Source organism: Haliotis rufescens, unplaced genomic scaffold (assembly GCF_023055435.1).
Source record: "Haliotis rufescens isolate VD_foot unplaced genomic scaffold, xgHalRufe1.0.p SCAF_47, whole genome shotgun sequence".
Lineage (NCBI taxonomy): Eukaryota > Metazoa > Mollusca > Gastropoda > Lepetellida > Haliotidae > Haliotis > Haliotis rufescens.
Window position 1 is genome coordinate 1,579,584 of NW_025964190.1, and position 11,601 is coordinate 1,591,184.

An 11,601-nucleotide genomic window follows, 5' to 3' on the forward strand; every position below is an offset into this window, starting at 1 on the left:
TACATAATTAGATACATTGTTTTAGCCTAAACAGGGGTAAATCTTTACAAAGAGTACGTTTAAAGTCACACCAGCGTTATTGTGACTGGAAGGTTTCATATTCTTTTTAATTGTGCAACCTCCTGTAAGGTCAAATAGTGGGTGGTCAGGTTTGCTGACTTGGTTGATACATGTCGAATTGTGCAGATCAATGCTCATGATATCAATCACTGGATTGTCTGGTCCAGACTCGATTGTCTATAGACCGTCGTCATATAGCTGGAATATTGCCGAGTGCGGCAAACTGGGGAGATGGTGTTTACACAGCCTGAAGCACATATTGAGAGAATTAAGTGCCCACCACTCCTTCATCATTGACCAATTTTCATTCCATTTTCAACATTGAGTGAGTGAGTCTGGTTTTACGCCGCTTTTAGCAAAATTCCAGCAATATCACGGCGGTGGACACCAGTAATTGGCTTCACGCATTATACCCATATCGGGAATCGAGCCCGGGTCTTCGGCGTGACGAGTGAGGACAAAATAATAGCGATATATATATTTTCATTATGGATACTGTGGCGGACACGAACCTCTTACATTTGGGTGTCATCACTGGTGGGAAGAAGTAGATGATAGTGTCAAATAAACGTCAAATATTCAAATATCGCAAACAACGGAGCAGCATATCTAATTTCACGTGTACCAATTTTCATTACAATTTGAAAAACACGTGGCAAATACAAAGTTTCGGTTTTCAGTATGATGCAAAGTTGAATGCACAATGTAAAATCATAATGCTGCAAAAAACGAAACCTATATGATGTTTGTTTGTTTGTTGTTTAACGCCGCACTAAGCAATATTCCAGCTGTATGAGGGCGGTTTGTAAATATTCGAGTCTGGGCCAGACAATCCATTGACTGACATCATGGGCATCGCAAGTGGGATTCGTGCCTGACCACCCGATCCCGTTAGTCGCTGAAGACCTATTCTACCCCGGACCTTCAAGGGTTGATGAGGCATGGACGTAACTGCACATATATCTCTGGGGAAGTGTCAGCAAGAGGCACAGGAATTTCTCTGTCAAAAGTGTACCGTATTAGTCATGTGTGAAAACACCTATCACTGGATGTGGTAAAATGGTTCATGTAATGTTTCTATTGGAAAAGTCATTCAGATAAAACGCTTCTGTTTTGGCATGTCATGCAAACGCCTTTCTTGTACATTAATACCTTGTCATCGACCCAATTACGGCCGTATACCTCTGCTTACTCGCCAGAGTATATATGGTAACACCGGGATCCCAGAAATGCTGCCCATAATGCCACCGCCGACAACGACGACGGACAACCAGGCCATGGTATTGGGTCATTGTTGACTTTCAGTCAGATGTGCTACAAATCACACGTTTCTGCATCACGTATGATGAACTCCAAGCAACTAATTATGATTGGATGACGTGGAGAGTCAAGGTCACTCGGTATGAAGCAGACGCCCTCTAAGTCTTTTGTACGCGATATTTATAACTGGAATTTGATACACATATCAAGGAAATTCATTGCTTAGATTAAACGGCAAAGGTAATTGAATTTACAGAGCAAATAGATTTGTTATTGCGGTAGCTACATGCGAAGGCTTTTCTGTGTCAAAGTTGTACCGCATTTGGTCAAATGCTTTCTTGAACCGAAAGTGATGTTACTAAACCGGAAGTCGTTATAATTTTGGTATAAAGGAAGCTAGAATCATAGGATTTTCTCTATCAAAGTGGTCTATCGTTACATTGTTTCGCAGGTGTACTTGTAGCCTACCTGGGTCTGATACAATGTCTTGCATGTGTACTTGTAGCCTATGTCGGTCTGATACAATGTCTCGCAGGTGTACTTGTCGCATAACTCGACATGATACATCGTCTCGTAGGTGTACTTGTAGCCACCCACGAGGCGATACATTGTCTTACGGATGTACTTGTAGCCTACCTTGAGATGATACATCGTCTCGTAGGTGTACTTGTAGCCACCCACGAGGTGATACATTGTCTTACAGATGTACTTGTAGCCTACCTCGAGGTGATAGATGGTCTTACATATGTACTTGTAGCTACCCTCGAGGTGATACATTGTCTCGGAGGTATACTTGTATCCTACCTCGAGGTGATACATTGTCTTACAGATGTACTTGTAGCCTACCTCGAGGTGATACATTGTCTCGGGGGTGTACTTGTAGCCACCCTCGAGGTGATACTTTGTCTTAAAGATGTACTCGTAGCCTACCTCGAGGTGATACATTGTCTAACAGATGTACTTGTAGCCTACCTCGAGGTGATACATTGTCTCGGAGGTGTTCTTGTATCCTACCTCGAGGCGATACATTGTCTTACATATATACTCGTAGCCTACCTCGAGGTGATACATTGTCTCGGAGGTGTTCTTGTATCCTACCTCGAGGTGATACATTGTCTGGTAGGTGTTCTTGTATCCTACATCGAGGTGTTACATTGTCTGGTAGGTGTTCTTGTATCCTACATCGAGGTGTTACATTGTCTGGTAGGTGTTCTTGTATCCTACCTCGAGGTGTTACATTGTCTGGTACGTGTTCTTGTATCCTACATCGAGGTGTTACATTGTCTGGTAGGTGTTCTTGTATCCTACCTCGAGGTGTTACATTGTCTGGTACGTGTTCTTGTATCCTACCTCGAGGCGAAACATTGTCTGGTACGTGTTCTTGTATCCTACCTCGAGGTGATACATTGTCTGGTAGGTGTTCTTGTATCCTACATCGAGGTGTTACATTGTCTGGTAGGTGTTCTTGTATCCTACATCGAGGTGTTACATTGTCTGGTAGGTGTTCTTGTATCCTACCTCGAGGTGTTACATTGTCTGGTACGTGTTCTTGTATCCTACATCGAGGTGTTACATTGTCTGGTAGGTGTTCTTGTATCCTACCTCGAGGTGTTACATTGTCTGGTACGTGTTCTTGTATCCTACCTCGAGGCGAAACATTGTCTGGTACGTGTTCTTGTATCCTACCTCGAGGTGTTACATTGTCTGGTACGTGTTCTTGTATCCTACCTCGAGGTGATACTTTGTCTTACAGATGTACTCGTAGCCTACCTCGAGGTGATACATTGTCTAGTAGGTGTACTTACATCCCCCGCATCTCGTTGTGAACTCTTCCTGCATTTCACAAACCTCGTACAGCTGCTTTTCCTCAATATCGTCAAATTTATGTTTTTCACAAGAGTAAAATAGAAAATTAATCCACTACCGCTGATCGTCGTGTAGGACGTTATACCGACAGTGATCTCTTCAGGAGCTGCCGCCTCACTCGTCTTTACTGTGTATTCCAAGTGTATGCGTCCATCACTGCATCACTGCATCACTGCTTCACCAGCGTATGCATTCGTTTACTGAAGCGCTATGTAATTAATTAGGAGATAAATATACTGTTTTCATAATGAAGCGGCATGGGTTGAGTCCATTGTGATCTGTGTTGTCGATCTGAATAATGGCATCACCGACAGCAGCCTTTAAAACAACATATGGCGCTGTATATGCTCAAGCAGTGTATTTACACCCTAATACTTCACTCAAACATATGACAGAGGTTGAAAGCATATAAGGACGGCAGCTTGGTAAACTAACATGAGGTAGGCATCCCTAAAGAAAGCTAAGCGAGCTTTGAAAAGCCTTCGTTCTACAACGCACGTAGCCATTATGACGTCATTTCGCTCATTGTGACGGAAAAGATGATTTCACAGTCGTATATAGAACAGCGCCCAATTCCAAACTCCCTGTTGGAACCAAAATTTAAAATGCATTCTCTTTGTAGATATGTATCGTGTTATCTGCACGAAATGTATTGCCACACATCCTTTGAATATTGTAGTAACCACAAATTGCATTTTGTAACCTATAATTGATTATAGAATTATTTAAATATGCCATCTGACAGAACCAAATCCATTCTATCAATTTTAGTTTCTGTTGTGATGTGGCCGTCAAATCGGATTTGATGTCTACATACATGAACAGATAGCAGGGGTGTACAGGACTGACGCATCCACCCATTACGTTTATGTTATTATAGAAACCTATGCCCCCAAACATCCTCTCCTCAACCATGTTGTTGTGAAGGCCCGGCTGTATAGCTGGTTTCTGCTCACAAGTTCAGCTCACAAACCGCCTCGCTCTGCCTTCATTATTTACTCCGAGATGACACTTGTTGATCTGTACAACACAGGAAGCCTACCTGCCACAGGTGGTCCGCTCCTGTTGTCGTACCCTGAACAGCAACGCTGATCACGTCTTAGAATGGTGCCACACACCCGCGGGTCCAGCGACAGCAATCCTCAATATCAACAACTTGTAATTCAGTGACGATATCGTACTGCTTGTCGAGGCTGTGTACGCCGTGATGTGTTTAACTCAAGGCGAAAATTGTCTGCATGGAACCATGAAGCATCGTTGTCTAGTTTATTATAGCCTTGAGCATAGACGAGACAACATGTGCTATATTCATTATTTGATGTTTCGTTGTATTAAGAGTTGTATAGCCTGTCATCTGTATACTTTAATGCATTATGTGGTTGATTCAGATGAACACAGATGTCATGCGAATTAAAATTTCGTATATATTAAGTCAAGCGATGAACGGAAAAACTGTTACTGAGTTGATGGAGTCTATGTTTATTAGGCCACCAATAAGCACCAGGTACCCAAGGCAACCAAAGATAGTGTAGATACATGCAACAGGTACCCGAGGCCACTAAAGATAGTGTACATACATACAACAGATGCCCGAGGTCACCAAAGATACTGCACATACATGCAACACTTACCAGTGGCCACCAAAGATAGTGTACATACATACAGCAGGTACCCGAAGCCACCAAAGATAGTATACATACATCCAACAGGTATCCGAGGCCACCAAAGATAGTGTAACTACATATAACAGGTACCCGAGGCCACCAAAGATAGTATACATACATACAACCGGTATCCGAGGCCACCAAAGATAGTGTACATACATACAACAGATACCAGAGGCCACCAAAGATAGTGTACATACATGCAACAGGTACCCAGGGCCACCAAAGATAGTGTACATACATACAACATGTACCCGAGGCCACCAAAGATAGTGTACGTACATACAACAGATACCCGAGGCCACCAAAGATAGTGTAACTACATATAACAGGTACCCGAGGCCGCCACAGATAGTGTACATACATACAAGACTTACCCAAGGCCACCAAAGACAGTGTACATACATACAACAGGTACCCGAGGTCACCAAAGATAGTGAAGATACATACAACAGGTACCCAAGGCCCTCAAACATAGTGTACATACATGCAGCAGGTACCCGAGGCGACCAAGGATAGTGTACATACATACAACAGGCACCCAAGGCCACCAAAGATAGTGTAGATACATGCAACAGGTACCCAAGGCCACCAAAGATAGTGTAGATACATACAACAGGTATCTGAGGCCACCAAAGATAGTGTAGATACATACAACAGGTATCCGTGGCCACAAAAGATAGTGTACATACATGCAACAGGTACCCAAGACCACCAAAGATAGTGTACATACATGCAGCAGGTACCCAAGACCACCAAAGATAGTGTACATACATGCAACAGGTACCCAAGACCACCAAAGATAGTGTAGATACATACAACAGGTACCCAAGACCACCAAAGATAGTGTACATACATGCAACAGGTACCCAAGACCACTAAAGATAGTGTACATACATACAACAGGTACCCAAGACCACCAAAGATGGTGTACATACATACAACAGGTGCCCGAGGCCATCAAAGATAGTGTAGATACATACAACAGGTATCCGAGGCCGCCAAAGATAGTGTACATACATACATACAACAGGTACCCAAGGCCACCAAAGATAGTGTAGATACATGCAACAGGTACCAGAGGCCACCAAAGATAGTGTACATACATACAACAGGTACCCAAGGCCACCAAAGATAGTGTAGATACATGCAACAGGTGCTCGAGGCCAACAAAGATAGTGTACATACATACAACAGGTATCCGAGGCCAATAGGTCGACCTTTTGGCTATCAACTCTGTACACAACGTGAACCTTTTGGATTTCAACTTAAAATGGTTCATGATATGCATCTAGTGGAAAGGTCATTGATGAAACAATACGGGGATGTCATGGAAACACCTTTCTAATATATATATATATATATATATATATATATATATATATATATATATAAATATATATATTAAGATCTCGTCAACGACCCAATTACGACCGAATACCTCTGCTTATTCGCATAAGTGTATCCCCTGATATACAATGAGTTCAAGGAATTTTGATTTGATTATAAACATATTCAGTACCGAATAGCTTTTGTCGTATTCACCAGGTAAACCTAAAAAATGGACATTATTTAAATCTGTCACCATACTGTTAAATATCAAAGTTCAAACGTTCGTATATGTTCGTTTGGATCACAAATTTCCCCCTTTTTCTGTGGTGTAGCAAGCTCATTAGGTGATTCAGCCTCAGCTGCACTGTGATATTTCTTTAACACAAAAGCCGAGTGCAACCGCAACACGATATGTATAATTCGCAGAATAACCGACACTAAAAACCGCAAATACGAGAACCACATATACGTCACTTCCTCCATCAGGCATCCTAGCAACAATGGTGTCGCCATTCCCCCCGATGCTGCGCATATCACAATAACAGACGTGACCCTACCCGTGACCTTGATGACATGCTCTTCGGTGTTACAGGGCCAATCCCCACTGATGAAATCCAAATTCCAATAGTTACGGCAAAGAGAGAACAGACCAGGAATGCACCCAAACTTGCTGACAGAATTACAAGACACAGAATTATCATTGACGATGGGGTCAACATCTTTATGAAAAAGATCCCCAAAAACCGAATGGCAGCAAGACTTCCCCAAAACGATGGGGTCAACATCTTTATGAAAAAGATCCCCCAAAACCGAAAGGCAGCAAGGCTCCCCCAAAACACAGACGTCTGGTTTTGTCCAGCCCAACCCCTCCACAGTAAATACAGCCAGGAATGACATAAACGTCTCTTCTAGCGCACAATAACAGAAAAAGAAAGCTCTAATCAAAGCCACAGTTATCACATAGACAGGGGGTGGTATGCAATGAAGGTCAACTTCTTGCTCGTCTTCCAGCTTCAAGTTTTTGTCAGCCTTACGGAGAAAGAACTCGACGAAGAAAGGAAGAGCAGCAGAAAGGAACAGAACAGCTGTGATTATGAAAGCAAAAAGGGTTTGCGATTTCGGAGCGTCTTCATTAGCTGCAGTCGCCATGTTGTTACTCGTCCCATTTAATCTAAAACTGTCCTGGACGTACGCTTTGGTTGTATTGTATCCATACTCAAGAAAATGGGACTCGTTGACGGGGACTGTTGTGATCGTGGTATGGACGGACTTTGGGCCTAGGAAGGGTTCTGTTGCCAGGGGGGGCTAAAAGACCTCCTAAGGCGAAACAGAAGTGAAGAATCTGCATAAAAAACACGACTTTCATTGCCCCTGAGTCGCATCAAGTCGGTATTGCCACCTGAAAGAAGAAGAGCCTGATTGGTTCTTGCATGTTACATTACAGTTAACTACGGTTCTAACGAACACGCTTATAACGAACTAACGGATATAACGAACTTACTTTTTTTGGTACCGACTATTTGCTGTAGTTATACTGTAGTTATACTGTATATATGCTTACAACGACTACGGTCATAACTAACTAAAATTGGTAGTCCCTTTGAGTTCCTTGTAATCGTAGTTTACTGTATTTATTATGTAAAACATGATAGTTACATTGGTTTTAGTGTGTCGGTGAGTGGCTGGTGGCGGCTGACAGAGAATCACACTCACAAGAGTTGAATCCGGGAGTCCGGATCAGTGTCATATCTGATAATGGGTCATTCTGCCCAGATCGCTGGACGCTGATCTTGCAACTGTGTCTAGTAAGAGGCGACTAACGGGATCGTGTGGTCAGGCTCGCTGACTTAGATGATGCATATCATCGTATCCCAGTAGCGTAGATTGATGCTCCTGATGTAACAAATGTTATATTTTGGAATAACACTGGAAAAGTATAAATTATGGGTACTTTCTTCTGGTCTTTTTTTTGCGTTGAGTTTAGAATTTGTACTTTATTGAGAAAGTGTTATCCCAAATATGACATTTGTTACATTTGACCACTTTCCAAATGGCATTTTGTAGATCGATGCTCATGATGTTAATCAGTGGATTGACGTGTCCAGACTCGATTCTTTATAGACTGACGTCATATATATTGCTGAGTGGGGTATTAAATAAAAAACAAACTAAACAATAAAGCTGATTGTGCGTCATACCAGGATTGCAGTGGACGTTACTCATACAATCAACCTCTAGCTTGCCTGTTGCTGGCTCGACTGTTTACAGACCGCCGTAATATTGCAAACTGCGGCATAAAAAAAGAAACAAAACTACCTAGGTGTTTTTACGCCAACAAACAAAGCTACCTACCCGTTTCTAGTCCGGCAGACACAAAAGATCTGAGAAAATACATGGCGATCATAGCTGGCAGCGGGGTACAGAGCGGGATGACGGCGGAGAAGATGCTGCTGCCGACGAGGCAGGCCGCCAGCAACAGCAGCTTGTTACACTTGTCGTACAGAAACCCACTGACGAACGCAGCGACCGTAAAGCCAACAGCTCGTGATGTGAACAGGGCCGAGGCCTGCTCAACCTTCGTGTTGGTGATCAGCATGAGGTCAAGGAACGACGGGCCGCTTCGGCCAGCAGCAAAACCCTGCAGAAAGAGTGAAGGAATAAATGTTTGCTTGTTGTTTAACTCCGCCTTTAGCAGTACTCAAGTGTATGACGGCGGTCTGTAAATATTCGAACCTGGACCTGACAATCCAGTTACAGATACTGTGGGTTATAGATACTGCCGTCAATGCTCAATGGATTACATGTCCAAATCGACGAGCCTGATCTGTGAATTCGGGACCTAACCATCATCTAACTGACAACAGAGGATGCCTGGACATAGTTTAATTCTAAACAAGAATTAAACATTGTACAAATGTTTTGTTTGTTGATTGTTTAACGCCGCACTCAGTAGTCTTTCAGCTATGATGGCGGTCTGTAAACTATCAAGCCTGGACCTGATAGTCCAGTGATCAATGTTGTGAACACGCCGTCGGCGTACGATGACACGAATTCAAAGTTTACAAGTCCCCGAACATGACCATGGCCACCCGACCCATTTTGTTGTCTCATACGACCGGCATACGTTCATGTGGACCTGTTCTAACCCGGAGTCTCTACAGGGGGTGTGAGTGTTCATGTGGATTCATCAATGAGTGAGTTTGGGTTCACGGTCGCTTTGAACAGTATGCCAATAATATCACGGCGTTTCTTCTTGATGTCAGCCTCATCATAACCAGATCTTTTACACCTCTCTGCGTGGAAATCTGACCTTCATAGAAGGTTGCATCTGGTGAACTCTCAATGTACTTTGTTACTCCGCCTAACTAAATGAGGGATGCGTTGGTTCTTGGATTAAATATCCATACCAACAGAGCGTGGTTTTATTTGTTTGCATTCAGAACGACTTGATTACATTCGTTTTCGAGGTACAGAAATCGGATGTATGAATGTGTTCCACGTCCTTACGGACAATTCAGAAGCCTTGACGCTGAATGGTGGATTAGTCAGGTCACCTGACGCGACCTTCTAGTAATCAATAAATATCAATCACTGAACTCACCAGGACAAGAAACGCCCAGAACAGGAACAGTGTACATATGAACTTGTTCTTGTAGACGGGGTCTTCGAAATGTTCCTTCAATTGTCCAAAAGAGGATTTCCTTGCGGGTTTCCTTATCTCAACATCAATGACCTCCATTGTTACTGGTACTGAAACAGAACAGCAATGCAATGGAATATGCCACATATGGTACTTACGTGTATGGGTGATCTCAAGGACGTATTATACTATATAGACAATGGTTTGGGTTGAAGGCCGCTTTGAACAGTGGCTGAGACAAATCTAGTTGTGTTAGCTTGAAATGGGTTGTGTCCATGTAGTTCTCAGACGTTTAAAAAATTGGAGCTGGTGATTGTTTCGTTTTACTTTGTATTGATGAGTGGATGAAGAGTGAGAATTGCAGTACAGAAACCCATACTCTCTCTCTATACTTCTCCGTGGTGCCGTGATTCGCTGTGAAAAGTTGTTGTCCTCGGACGTGGCAGAAAAAGATCGTGGGTATTATAACACCTTTCAGCAGCCCGAGCTATACTCATTGCCTTATCCCTCTTATCCGAAGCACGTATGCAAACCAAACTTACCTGCTCGATTGTAGCCTATACACTCAACGTGCCTGTCAATGTGGGGTATGGGTATGGGTGAGTATCTGACCCTTGGCGTTGTGAAGCGGGTAACGAGGGTTGTGCCGGTCTGTGTGTGTATTATACTGATCTTCAGCTGACAAGTCTTGTTTTGGCTGAGAGATAAGGGACGCGGTAACCCCAGTATGTTGACAAAGAGCCGGCGTGTCAAGAATATGGCAGGCAAGAAGGGATGTTGTCGCATTATCTGATTGTCGCCCTTTGGTAAGATAACACAAAATATTCAAAGCTCGACAATGCGACAAATGACCAAAATATGGCGTTATCACATTGTCGCATATGGCGCTTTGGTTATTTTTTACACGTTTTTTCAAGGGCTTCAATGCGACAACGCGACAATATCCCCATCTAGGATTCAAACCAAGACACAGATTACAGCTATGGAAGGCGTGTGGAATGCTTTAGTGCTTGTAGAACCTCGGTGAAAGAAACGAAACGAAAGGATTTGGTGTCTGTTCAAACATATCCTTGAACGACTAAGTGACGTTGCTCTGCACATGATCAAACTATATTTGAATTAAACCGCTTCCGTGGTCCACTGGATAGCGCGTCTGCCCGGCGAGTGGAAGGTCGGTGGTTCGATCCCCGGCCGCGTCATATCTTGTCTTATGGTACTTGTTGTTTCCCTGCCTGGCGCTCGGGCATGAATAGGACAAGAAAAGGATTAGTATACTGCGTCTGAATGTGCTCTCCATGTTAAACTGCAGTATCTCACGAGCATGCAGTGCAATAATACTGAACGCGACGTAAAACACTATTTCACCTCATCTCACCTCACTCATATTGATTTGCATTTGAACAGGCTCCCAATTATGCTTGTTTGTTTGTTGTTTAACACTCCGCAATATTCTAGCTATATGACGGCGGTCTGTAAAATAATCGAGCCTGGACCAGACAATCCAGTGATTGACATGAGCATCGATCCACGCAATTGGGATCGATTACATGTATCAACCAAGTCAGCGAGCCTGACCACCTTTGCTGCCTTTTACAAGCACAGTCGCTCTTTACGGCAAGTATGGGTTGCTGAAGACCTATTCTACCCCGGAATCTTCACGGGTCGGAAATCATCTAAATAGTGACGGCATTCGTTGGAGTCCTCCCGATTATGTAATAAGATATATGTGTTGTGACGTCATAAAGACGTTTGACATCAACTTACTTCAGTAAAGATCGC

The 11,601-nt window shown here is 43.2% G+C and overlaps 1 pseudogene; it reads right to left on the reverse strand.

Moving 5' to 3' along the window:
* Positions 1 to 6,449: 6,449 nt before the first annotated feature.
* Positions 6,450 to 9,921, reverse strand: LOC124151250 (annotated as a pseudogene).
* Between the last annotated feature and the right edge of the window lie 1,680 nt (positions 9,922 to 11,601).